This window comes from Cynocephalus volans, chromosome 2 (genome assembly GCF_027409185.1).
Source record: "Cynocephalus volans isolate mCynVol1 chromosome 2, mCynVol1.pri, whole genome shotgun sequence".
Lineage (NCBI taxonomy): Eukaryota > Metazoa > Chordata > Mammalia > Dermoptera > Cynocephalidae > Cynocephalus > Cynocephalus volans.
Window position 1 is genome coordinate 214,096,808 of NC_084461.1, and position 12,739 is coordinate 214,109,546.

The 12,739-nt window shown below is 53.1% G+C and overlaps 1 protein-coding gene across 1 annotated transcript in view; it reads left to right on the forward strand.

Moving 5' to 3' along the window:
• Positions 1-227: 227 nt before the first annotated feature.
• Positions 228-12,739, forward strand: part of TNS3 (tensin 3) — a 252,451-nt gene continuing 239,939 nt past the window's right edge. The window contains exon 1 of the mRNA XM_063085688.1: positions 228-279. The gene's annotated coding sequence lies outside the window, so the exon portion shown is untranslated. The remainder of the gene's footprint in view (positions 280-12,739) is intronic.

The window sequence follows — 12,739 nt, forward strand, 5'->3', positions numbered from 1 at the left end:
GTGCCCACCGCAGCCAGCGAAGGGAGGTCCCAGGGGCGCACCCAGGCGGGGCGGGGGGCCCGGGCGCCTGGCAATGCGCGGCATTGTTAGGGTGATGAGGCCAGGTGACCCGCCGGGCCCTGGGCGCGGGCGCGGGCCGTGGCGATTGCCCGCGCCGCCTCGAGGGGGCCCTGCCGCGGGCGCCGGCCGTCAGCCAGGAGGACGGGCCCGCCCGCGCAGCTCGGCGCCCAACCTCGCTGCGGCCATCGCCCCGCCGGACGGCGCCGCGGGCTCGCCCAGGTACTGGGGCCGGGAGAGGGGGACGCTCGGCCACGCGCCACCGCCCTCTTTGTTTGGGGCCCGGCGCGGGCGTCTGTGGCCAGGGCGCGGGGACCAAGCTCGCGGCGCGCAGGGATCAGGAACTGAGACGCGGGGACGGGGCTCGGGGCGCGCGGGGGACGCGGCTCGGGGCACCGGGACAGGGGCACGGGGGTGGGGCACCGAGGCTGGAGCGCGCGGGAACCAGGACTGGGGGCGCGAGGGGGACGGGGATTCGGCCGGAGTCCCGGGACAGTGTCTAGGTCGCGGGCCAGATCGGCCGGGGTCCAGGGACCGGGGCGCGGACCGCCTAAGCCCGGGTCCGAGAACGCGGCTGGGGCGCGGGTCGGCTCGGCCGTGGCCCGCGGCACCCGGGCGCCCTGGACGGCGGCCCCCGGAGCGGCACTGGCGCAGTCGCGGCCGGGCGGACTTCGCTCCCTGGGAAGCGTCCCCGGACTCCACGGCCCAGATCCGAGTCTGGGGCTGCAGTGGCAGGCTCAAGACCCCCGCCCCTTCTTTCCAGGCGAACTCCCTGGCGCGTCTGCCTCTTTCCCTTTCCCTTCGGTGGGTGGGAGGCAAGGGGTTCCTTCGCGCCTCTTTCCTTCCTTCTGAAAGCGGGGGATTGGGGGTCCCAAGCGAGGGGACCACTTGTGGCACGTGTCTCCTGGCACGCGGGCGCTGTAGCTGACAAGCAGGAGGCGGGAGGGTCCCGGGCGCCCCTGAGGTCTCTGTGCTGCTGCGGAGCCCGCGGCCTGACCAGTGAGCCCAGGTCGTTTGCTTGCGGTAACTGGAGAATCTGTGCGGTGAGCCCCGGAGCTCCACCGGCATTCTCCAGACAGTGCCAGCAGGTGACCCAGACCCCAACGTGGTTGAAAAATAAAAAGCACTATCCAGGGTGTGAGGCCAGCAGAGACACTACTGAGGGTGGTCACAACCCAATCGGAAGCCCCCAGGCTCTGCCTGGCCCATTCACACACTTTGATCTTCTGAGATGGTTTCCCCATATTTTTTCTAATTTCTTGAATGCATGATCATTGAGGACTGAAAATATGCTGAAGAGCGTGGATGCAGAAATTATCATTGTGTTAGTATTGCGTGGCCCTTCAGAACTAGCCTTTTTGACATTTTGTTATAGTTTCTTGAGGCTTTTGGTCTGTGCCTATTAATTTTTAAAGTGCTTTCATGCTTTCCCCTTTGAATGAGATTTGCTTGTCCTTGTGATTTCTGCTCTTCCCTCTTTGGGGCCTGCAAGGTTATATTTGCAAATCAATCAACAAGTATTAAGAAAGGCTTTTCTGTGCTGAGGCCTTGAGGGGGAGGGGGAGTCACCCAGCTGGAGGGTGGAGGGGCAAGGCCAGTTTCCAGAAAACTAGGAGCTCAGGGCTGCTGGGTGGTACGAAGGGAGCTGACTGGGGGACTGTCGGGGGGCCAGACTCCTGACCTCAGACAAAGTCCTAGTGATCTCAAAGACAAAGTCATAGTAAGGGCAATGAGTAGTGCTGATCCAGGGTTTGCTTGTGCTAAAAGCTTCGCATGCATTCATTTCATTGCACCCAAGTGACAACCCTTGGAGGGAGTGGGGATTATTACCCCATTTTACAGATGTGCAGATGGAGGCAAAGAAAGGCTAAGTAACTTGCCAAAGCTGATGGAACAAGGTGGTGGTACAGCTCGGGACCTCGGACAGGACAGCAGGGTTCAAGGGTCCTGCACCTTGCTGCTGCTGCACCTCTGACTGTCGATTGGATTCTAATGCATGTCTGGGCAGCAGTTCCTCAGCTGAGGCTGCCAAAGCTATAAGCAGAGGCAGTTGAATTATTTCTTTTAAAACCACTGAGAAGATAGAAAAACTAGTAGCCTTGGAGAATTGAGAACTGAATGCAAATTGGTTGTCTTTTACAAAGTGTCCCTTTGGCACCTGATGTTCTGAAGTTGAGCTACTTGCAAATGTGACCCCAGAGCTACAGGGCAAGGTGTCAGAAGTATGATCCTGGGCTGCAGGAGGTGTTGCTGATGGGGATAGCAGGGACCTGGGCAGGAGGCAGTAAGCCCTGAACAGTGAGTGGGGGAGGCCAGCAGGGGAAGAGAATGGACCTGCCACCTGTCAACTGCAGCTCATATCTGTCCAGGACTCTGCAGACAAGCACCTATTTTACAGATGAGGACAACGCCAAGTACACTTCTGAAGTCCAAGATCAGTTAGGGTCTGAATGGGCCCAGTCCTCTGGCTCTGTGTGCGTGTTCCTTCCCTGGGATCAGCCTGGTGTACACCTGTGTCCAGGGAAACCTCTTGTCCCCTCCCTGTGACCCTGTGCATGCACTTGCATGTGGGAGGTGTCCAGCATCCCAGCAAGAGGACTTGCTGCCTTTCTGAGATCCTTGGCCCCCTACTAGGTGGACAGAGATGTTTGCTGACACAGCGCCCTTGGAACTGAGGCTTCAAGGCTTCCTCACGGTGGCTCCATGAGTTTCTCAGGGAGGGGGTCCTGTCTGTGGGTGGGGCTGATGTGCCTGGGCTGAAGCTTTCCAGGAGGTGCACTGACCCTGGGACCTCCAGCTCCTTCTGTAGGACCCCAGTAAGCATGGGGATCACTCCTACAAGCAGTGAACAAGAGTGACATAGAGCCAGTCCAATCTTCCCAGAGTCCTTTACAGCCATCCCTGTCCATCTAGAATAAGGGGTTCTGGTTAGTTGGTTAATTAAGTAGGTGTTTGGTTAACTTAGAGCTACTTTGTTCCTCCCAGTTAGCAAGAGTGTTCCAAACAAGCAGAACACAGTCATTTCTTTTGCCCCTCATGGTGAAGCAGCTGCGGGCTGTTGCGGGGTCTCGTCTTCACAGGGATCTCCATGTGGAGCTGGTATTTAAACCCCTGACCATCCAGCTACAAAAGCTGCCATACTGCCCATAAACACCAAGACAGTAAAAATCACTTCCACCAAAATGCTGCTGCACATGCGTTAACTGCTCTTAGAGTCAGAAAGCATTTAGAGTCTTAGAGTGTGTCTTAGAGCCCTCATACAGGCCCACGTCCAAAGGCACAGTTCTGGGTGTAGCTCAGGGGCAGCAACAGTGATTTACTCGATGTCTGTCGCTTTCTTGTAAAAGCAGGAAACTTGAATCTCCAAGTTTCTTGGACTTTCTATTTGAACTCTGAATCAGGAATGTTGTGAGCATGTCCACCGTCACTGAGCTCAGTGTCCTTCAGGGTGATCCTGATGTCCACATGGGGTGTCCTCCTCCCCGGGGGGCATATCCCTACACTGCTCTGTGAGCTCTCAGGGCACTTCCAGGCCCCCCCCCCGCCATGCAGCTCTGCCTAGGGTCCCTCCCTTGGTGCCCCAGACCCCTGCCAGGGGCTGCCTCTACAGAAGAGGAAGGCGGAGGCCAGTGAAGACAAGAGTGACCGTGCAGAGTGGGCACAAAGGACTGTACGAGCTAGGCACTCTTAGAATGCTCCGCCATGTCAGGGGAGGGTACGAATCTTGATGGTCATCATAATGACCCCTAGACACTTAAAATTATGCTGAATTTTTTTTTTAAAAGAAGGCAATAGTTTAGTATTATTATGTTTTGTCTCAAGCAAGCAAAATGAATGAAAGCTTAAACTGACGGAGTCCATGCTAGTGATCTACAAAGTTCCCACTGCTGGCGCATTCCCTGATCATGCCAGGGAGATGCCCGTCAGAGCCACAACTCGGGAGAGACCTCCCTGTCCTGTCTCCACCCCCTGGGCTGGGCAGGCAGCGCCAGGAGCCCTCTGCAACCACCCTCCTGCTCCAGCCTAATAACATGACTCAGAATAATGCCCTCCTCTCACTACTCAGTTACCAATGCTGGCTCGGGTGCTTCTGATCTGTGATCTGATTGTCGCCAACCTCTGCAAGAGGGCACTGACACTTGGCCCTCGGCATGGGGATAGCAAATCCTGGGTTTGAATCCAGGTCTAGCTGCAGTACTTGGAGTTCTTGTGAGGACGGGGGCTTTTGGCCGTCCCCCCACACATGGCTCAGGCCCTGTGGGTGGGCAGGCCGAGGTGTGCTTGCCGTCCTCTGCCGCCACCAGGATTCCAGCGGCAGCTGCTTCCTTGCGCCCCGAGGCCTGGCCTCTCTTTACTTCTCTCTTCCTTCCTCCCTCAGTTCTAATTATGGCGCACGTTAAGTTGCCTGCCCTTCCTCTTCCTCTTCTCTTTTGGGGAGAGATAATAGCACTTAATGCCCTTTGCAGGCCCAGCTTTGTTCTGTTTTTAGGACATTAGAAGACATTTTTAGAAATTTGTAGTCCAGAGGCCCGAGTGGCAAACTGTCATCGTCCAGGAAGCACTGGCGACGATTACTTATGAGTGCCTCTCCCGGCCAGGCTGTGCCCCATGGCACCAGAGGACACTTTCAGGTGGACCAAAGGGTGTCACCTTTTACTGTGTCTTGGCAGCAACAGAATGTGATGTGGCACCTCTTGTGTGTAGAGTTTATGGAATTGCTCATGAAAAATAGAAACTGATCCCTGGTGATTTGAATACAACAGAATGCACTGGTTGCAAAAGTGAGAGAAAGAAAATGCTCTGGGAAGTGGCCCGGCCAAGGCCGTTCAGGGCCGTCTGCAGTCGCTTTTCTTTTTATAGCAGAGCCTGGGCCCTGCTCCAGGCACCCGGGAGCCGGTTATTTCCCGCTGGAGGATTCAGGAATCGCCCTCTCCCCCTTACCCTGGATGCAGCTGCAGTGTGTAGCATTTCACTGCAGAGCCACTCAGTGAACGGCACAGGCCCACATCTGGTCTGGAGGGCGGGCAAGTGTGCCCTGGGGCCACCCCCCACCTGGGCCATTAGCGGGGGCGTCTGCATCGGTGCACATTCCTCCAGGAGCAGCCAGCTGGCTCCATGAACAAAGGGGCTCCATCAGCCTGGTTCTGGTGTCCTCCACTTTGTAATCCACCACCTTTCTCAGAGATCTCCCTGGGCGCCTCTCACCCCTGGCTGTTTTGGATGTAGATCAAAGGAACGATCAGGCCCAAGAGGCAGCAAGACAGGCTTGGGTGTCCCACCAACCTGGGACAAAACCGTCTTTGTCTTGGGAGGCCTGGTCATTCCTCGCCTGCAGCCTGGGACATCGCTCCTCCACAGGGCACTGAGCTCAGGGGTGGGAGCCAAGCTGCATTGTGTGACTGGTACCTCCCTACTGGCTGGCTCAGGCCCAGTGCCTGCTTTGGTCCTGCTGAATTTCCATGGTCCCAGGGGTCTGAAAAGCACCTGGCCGTCTGTCCTGCTGGAGAACCACTTCCCCATTCTTGGAGGCGCTACTTAATTCCCTCCAGGGCAGCCTGTGTGATAGCCAGATAACACAGTGGAGTCCAGCGTGATAGATGAGTTTGTCCCAATGATTGGGGACAGATGTGTTTCCAGTTTGTCTGCTCGGGAAGATCTGCAGAGTGCAGTGCCCGAGGAGGTGGAGCAAGGGGGCCGAGGTACACGCGTCTTGGCTGGGGCGGGTGCAGAGGAGGCAGAAGGGGCTCTAAGCTGGTTAGGAAAGCATTTTTCTCTCCTCCTGCACCCAGGGGGGCAGTGACATTTGCATCTGTTTACTCAGTGAGTGGCAGGAGACTCTAAAGTAAAGGTCATATCTTTGCTTTCTAACTCGCTTTTTGACTATTTTCTACAAAATAGCTTTCATGTAGTATGTGCTTATTGTAGATTTGAAAAAGATAGAAAAATGCTAAGGAGGCCGGAGAAATTTCCTTCTAAACCACCCCAGAAGTTAATATTCTAGGCTGCTTCTGAGCCATATGTTTTCTGTGCATTTTGAATTTACCACGTGGAGATCATACCGTTATGTATTATTTTGTATCCTGCATTTTAAAATCAATGTGGTGGTATAATCATTTCTCGATCTGTAAATAATTCTGCAGAAACATGACTGCCGATAACAGTATAATTAATGCCCCAGTGTGTCTGACCATAACTGTGTGGTCAGACACTGTCCATTCGTCATTTACAACCTGTGTGTGCTCTTGCATGTATGTCCCTGGGCAGCTCCTACTTAGTTGTGTTCTGGGAAGGATTTCTAGCAGGCTATTCGAGGTCAAAGAACAAAACTTTTTTTTTTTATTGTGGTAAGATACACATAACATAATATTTAGCATCTTAACCCTTTTATGTGTACAGCTCTATGGCATTAAGCACATTCACACTGTTGTACAGCCATCACCACCGTCTGCCTCCAGAACTCTTTTCATCTTGCAAAACTGAAACCGTGTCCCCATTGAACGCTTCTTCTCATTCCCCTCTCCCCTAGCCCCTGACAATACCCATCCTACTTTCTGTCTCTATGAATTTGACAGCTCTGGGGACCGCATATAAGTGGAATCATACAGTATTTATGTACTTGTGACTGGCTTATTCATTTAGCTTAATGTCCTCAAGGTTCATCCACGACGTAGCATGTGTCAGAATTTCCTTCCTTTTTATGGCTGAATAATATTCCATTGTGTCCATGCATGTGTGTGTGTGTGTGTGTGTGTGTGTGTGTGTACACACAAGGATACTTCAAATAGTGGAAATACTTCAAATAGTGGAAAAATAGAATTCAAAGACAATACAAGTCTTTCCATGAACTTTTTGAAGTATTCTCATATATATACACACCACGTTTTGTTTATCCATTGATCTGTTGGTGGACACGTCAGTGGCTTCCACTTTTTGGTGACTGTGAATATTGCTGCTGTGAACACAGGGTGCCAGTCCCTGCTTTCAGCTGTTCTGGATATCTACCCAGAAGTGAACACGAGCTTTTTGGAGCCCCTTGGTGTATATGGCCAAATTGTAGTTGAGACATAATGTGCTTCCTGGATCCTCATGGTATCCACCCAGTGTCCCTAAACACGGGCTGGATAGGCCTTTACAGTATAAAAACCAAGCCTGCAGGAAAAGGAAGAGAGAGGCTTCTTACCCAACTGTTTTGACAGATTGTGTAAACTTGGTGATTAATGGAATGAGAAAGCAGGAAAAATGTCTTTCATTTAATAAAAAAAATTTTTTTTAAAAAGCCTTCAGGGTTGCTTGGTTTTATTTTCAATTAAAAGGGTCTGATTTTGTTTCTGGAGAATGGTTTTAATTTGGATAAATGGTTCAGTCTGGGAACCGCATGCCACAGCCTATGATCTATGAGCGCAATTACGCGGGTTTCCTCTGCTGCTTTCTGAGAGCACAGCACCGGGCCTGCTCTGGTTTGGCTCTGCTACATGGCGGTGCAGGCCCCCGAGCCGCTGGAGTGGGGCAGTTTTCTGACCGGTGCATGGAGCTTACAGGACCAGCACAGCCTAAAGAGCGTGGCCTCAGGCCTGATGCTGGTTAATTTTTACCCTCTAAGAATGTGTTCACAATTCCAAGTCAGGAATGTCAACAAGCAGGCCCTCTTTTTTTTTTTTTTTCTACCTTGGAACACGTTGGACCAGAATTACAGGCATCTTTTCCAACACGGGCATTTGCAGAATTGTTCAGATTTGGAGGAAAGAACAGGAGGGAGACTTATTCTGACGTTTGCCTCAGATTCTGTGAGGCTCCCTGGGCCAGGCAGGATGCAGGCCCTGGGTATGGGGCAGCACTACATGGGGTGGTCAGCTGGGGGTCTGCTTTCCAAGGGCATGTCGCTCGTTGAAGGAAGGGAGGGAGTGAATCCTGGGGGCCTTTGGGGAAGGAGCTGTGTGGATGGAGGGATAGCAAGGGGCAAAGGCCCTGGGGCAGGAACCACCTGGTCTGTTCCTGGAGTAACAAAAGGGATTTGCTGAAGGTGAAGGGAAATAAAAAGATGCAAGACAGGGCATTCCACCCTTTAAACTAGGAAAACTGTGTCAAAGCTGTGGACAGCTTTTCATGCTGTTTTTAATGATGGCGCTTGCAGATCTAATGGGCTGGGAGGAGGTAGCATGGGGGGGTGGTAGGGGGTCCACAGGGTGGGAGGTGGAGACAGTCTGCACTGAAACTTCCGAGAATGCAGCCTGCCAAGAAAGGACGGGTTTGTGGATGAGGTGGTTGAAGATTGTCCAGCTGGGTCTTCCTGCTGGCTGTGGAGAGGCAGGGCAGTTGGCTCGCAGCCCCCAACAAAGGGCAGTTATTAGCATAAAGAATACTCGAGTCACTTGGTGGGGATCTGGAAGGAGTGGCAGGGTGGGTTCCAGTACGTAGGGCCCTGACCTTCTCTCCTAAGGGAGGGCCGGTGGGTGCTCATCTCCGGAGGCCCAGCTAGCAACGGGAGTGCATAGTTTGAGAAATGCTGGTAGCACAAAAGCCTCTTTTCCCCAAAGCGGGGGCCACCCGTGCACCTCGATTTCTGGGGCAGCCCTGGTGGCCTCCCTGTGTATCCTTCAGGGAAGTTTCTCATCTCCCACTGTCAAGGCTGTGACTTTAGCCAGATTATGTTGATGAAGAATTTGGGTGAGATGAGCAACTGGCAACACACAGCTGCAATTTCTCTTGCTCTTGAACTCCCACCCCCACCATTTAAATAGGAATAATCCACAATACAGTTATCAGTAAGAGCATATGGGACTTTTAAGGCACTTTGTTACTAGAGATAATGTAACAACGTGAATGATGTTTACAGGCTTTTTCAAGGCTCAGTGTTCTTACACTATCATGCCTATGTAGTTCTCACACTGATGGTTTTTCCAAACCCATGTCCCATCCTGAGTATTTCCTGTGTTTCCATGTCGTCTCCACATTAATTCACATTGTTCTTCACAGTAATAACTGTAATGACTTCCTAGAATGCTCTAGAGTGACAGTCATACTCTGCACAATCCCTCAGCTGCTGGACTGGCTATTTGTGAGTAAATGATTCTCGTCAACGACAATACCAACTCCAGCTTGTTGGGTGTTGGGTGTCCTGTTTGATTTTGCACGTAGCTCCTGGGGAGGTATGTGCAGCCTCACACCTAGCAACCAGGCGAGGTGGCCTCTCTGCACAGGCTGGCAGTCATGCCCGCAGGAGCTGCATTCCTCTCCTGCTGGGCTCCCAGGGGAGGGAGGGCCGGCTGCCAGGACCTGCAGGGCCAGAGGGGGTAGGAGGGGCTGAGCCTCCTGCCAAGCCAGACCTCCACAGTCTGGTTCTGTCTGCAGCGGCTCCCTGGGACACCACGCGCAAGGGTGAGCACAGCCACCTGTGGCCAGCTGCATGCTGACGGGGCCAGACACACAGCAGCAGCTAATGCTGACCTTGGCCCTGTGAGTCTTTGTGACCAAGACTTTTGTGCGTGTCCAGCTGGGACCTGTCAGTGCTGAATTCAGCTCTGCAGCCAATAACGTACCAGTTGAGTTCCAGACAGACTCAGGCTTCAGTTCTTGGTGCCAGGATGAGTTGGGCACAGGAATGGGAGCTGACAAAGACTTTTGGCCAACTGTGACCTCTATTGTCCTGCAGCCCCTTGACCCCCTCGATTTACTGCCTGTCTATTCATGGATACACACCAGTTTTTGCTGTGTTCTGCCTGTTGTCAGACCAGTGTGCTCTGGGAACATCAGCATTTCCATCTCTCATGGTGCCAGTTGGCTTTGACCAAATAAGAGGACAGCCTCTGCTTGGGCACTGCTAGAGACTGCGTTGGTCCTGCCTATTTACCCTGGCAGTGGAGTGGAAAGGAAGTGAGCTTTGCAGGAACCGAGGTGGTCCTTAGACCTGCCTCTGCCACTTACTCTCTGCATGGCCTTGGAACGGTGGCTGAACTTCTCCAAAGTGGTACTAAATTCTGGGGTTGATATTAAGGACGTCACTGAGCTGTTAGGGGTGACATTGTGTACCTGAGGGTCCTCTGAGTAAAAACTAGGTGTCATTGCTATTCCTTTTCTTTCATTTGTAGTTATTCACACTTTTGAGGAGCTCTGAACCCCAAAGAAGAGTTTTGCAGATTGGCCTGAGTTCCTGCATGCTGCCCACCCTGGACAGAGCGCCTGGGGAGGGGTGGACCATGGAGCCTGCTGAGCTTGTCCCAGGCCTGTGTCCCCTCCAGGTGGGCTGGGTGGGACACTGATAATCGCAGGCCACACTCCCTGTTCTGAGACTCAGTTAGCCATGCCCTTCTGGGGTTGGGTTGTGTAATTTTTGTTTGTATCTCTCCTCACTGAGATCTGAACTCCTCCAAGGACGAGAGCCAAGGCTGCTGCGTTTTCTTTCTTTCTTTCTTTCTTTTTTTATTTTTTTTACTGTGATAAGAGCTTTGGAAGGAGCGTAGAGCTAGCTAGGTGTCCTTGGTCACAGCATTACATCACTCGGAGCCTCCATCCCATCCTCTGGACAAGCCAAAGGGCTGGCCTCCCAACCAGAAGTCCTGTCTGGCAGGCTTCACAGTAGGAGGGGGCAATGCCATGTCCAGATGGAAACATTCTAGAAGTGGATTCTTCCCTAGGAGAGAGGGAGATGCAGGTACACTTTCCCAGTGTTCCGTTAATGAGTTTGGGGCCACCCTTTTCTCTCTTGGAGTTCTGCTTTGCTATGTGTGCCTTTGACTTTCAGAAGAGAGCTGTTTACACCTGGTCTTATAGTCTTGAGAATCTAGCCTACTGCTATGTTCTTGGAAAATAGCCGCGTTTCAAGTCATCAAATTATTGAGAGAGTTGATGGCAAATGCCTGCTAGGAATCCATGAAGCCTTCCTGAAAGAGCTGCCAATACAAAACTGTGACTTTACTGTTCTTGTAGCACAAGAGGACATTCTTTCTGGACAGAGTGTGTTGTGGGCTTTCCCTGGAATCCATACTGTAAAATGGCAAGAATTACTTCCTTTGTCTTGCTCTCAGAATGGATTCCAGTCTTGATACAGACACACCAGCAATGTGTAATCTCTTGTCTAATGTTTACATGAAGGTTTTGTTCTCATAAAGATTCTGGGAAAAGACTCTCCCCTCCTACTTATCTGCTTTCTGCTGAGACTACCCAGATCGGGATCACAAATTCTGTATTTGGGACTGAAGCACTTAAGAAAACAGCCAGATTTTGGAGGGATGTTTGAATCTGTGTAATAAATACTCTCGGTGTCTGGAAGCACATCATGTCCACTGCCCAGATGAGGATCGGGGGGAGGTGGCAGCACACCATACAACCAATAGCCTGGGCTTGGTCTGCCAGCCACGCAGGAGATAGCATGTCCAGTATACACCATTGCTTCATCAGCTGACGTGTCTGTCCTTCCTCAAAGAGGTTGCAGCCCGTTCAGGGCCATGGTGGTGACCGCTTAGCATTTGGCCTTGGCCCTGGGTAGAACACATGGCACGGTGTCCTGCGGCTGCTGCCCATGACTGGCCTACGTTTGCTGGAGGGTCTCCACGATGCGCTGTTCTGTTTGCAGCTGTGTGAATGAAATGGGGTGCCATGTCATAAACCTAGGCTTGTCGCCGTGATGGAAGGTATGCGCCCCGGGGTGGAGGCGGTGGGCAGAGAGGTGGCTGGCATGAGTTACTGACCCTGTGAGAGGCTCTGTGTGGGGGCCGGGGGTCACCTGTGCCTTCCTTTGTTCATTCGTTCACTTGCTCCCTCATTTCTCTTGTGTAGCTGGTGCTGCTTGAGTGCCAGCTGTGTCCCAGATGCATTTAACCCTCACAAACTCCACAGAAGAGGACACTCAGAGGGATGGGCAGTCTGCCTGTCCTCTCGGCATACACATATAGGACGGGGGATCCAGAGCACGCTTCTCGGCTCTGCGGTCTGCTTCCCTCCATCTTGTGTCCCGTGGCACCCAGGGCCTGCCAGCTGCCTCCGGCAGGGCAAAGGTGGACATCAGTGGCCCCACTCGGGCCCACCTCCTTTCTTCTCTCTCCTGCAGCCCCTGGGTCTGACCCTGGCCCTCTGGAGTCCAAGGCTAAGTTTTTCTGATAACCGGCCTTTCCTCTGAGTGAGACCCGGCTGCCTGCCCCAGCTTTCCAAGGACTGGACATCAGGGAAGCTTCTTGGAGGGTCTGTGAGGAGCCCCTAGGGGCGAGGCTTTGTAGAGGTGCCCATGGGTGCAGAGAGCAGCAGGGTAGGGGTAAAATAAGCGTGTCCCCAGCCTTAGGATGGAGGATCAGTCAGGTGCTCTGAGCTTCTCCTAGTGTTGTAGGGGCAGCTGGCAGATGCATTCACATTAGGCCCAGTATGGAACGTCAGAGAACGGGGTGCCCTGGCCTGGAAGCCTGGCTGACCCTGACCTTTGTTCCCCTCCTCAGTGGTCCATCCCCCAGCCAGGATGATGTGGATGGATTTGCACTTCAGAAGCGTCGTTCTGGACAGCCTCAGGAGGAGCAGTTTCAGGGTCCTGAGAGGTGGGGTTGCCCTCGCCCCTCCAAAGGGGTCAGACATGGGCAGGAGCTGATGTCTGTGCAGCTATCCCAGTTATAGAGGTCGTAGGAACAGCCAGCCAGGCCACAAGCAGAGTTGCCCGAGGACTGGATGCCCGTGACCTTTGCCAAGGGGGATGAGGGAGCCT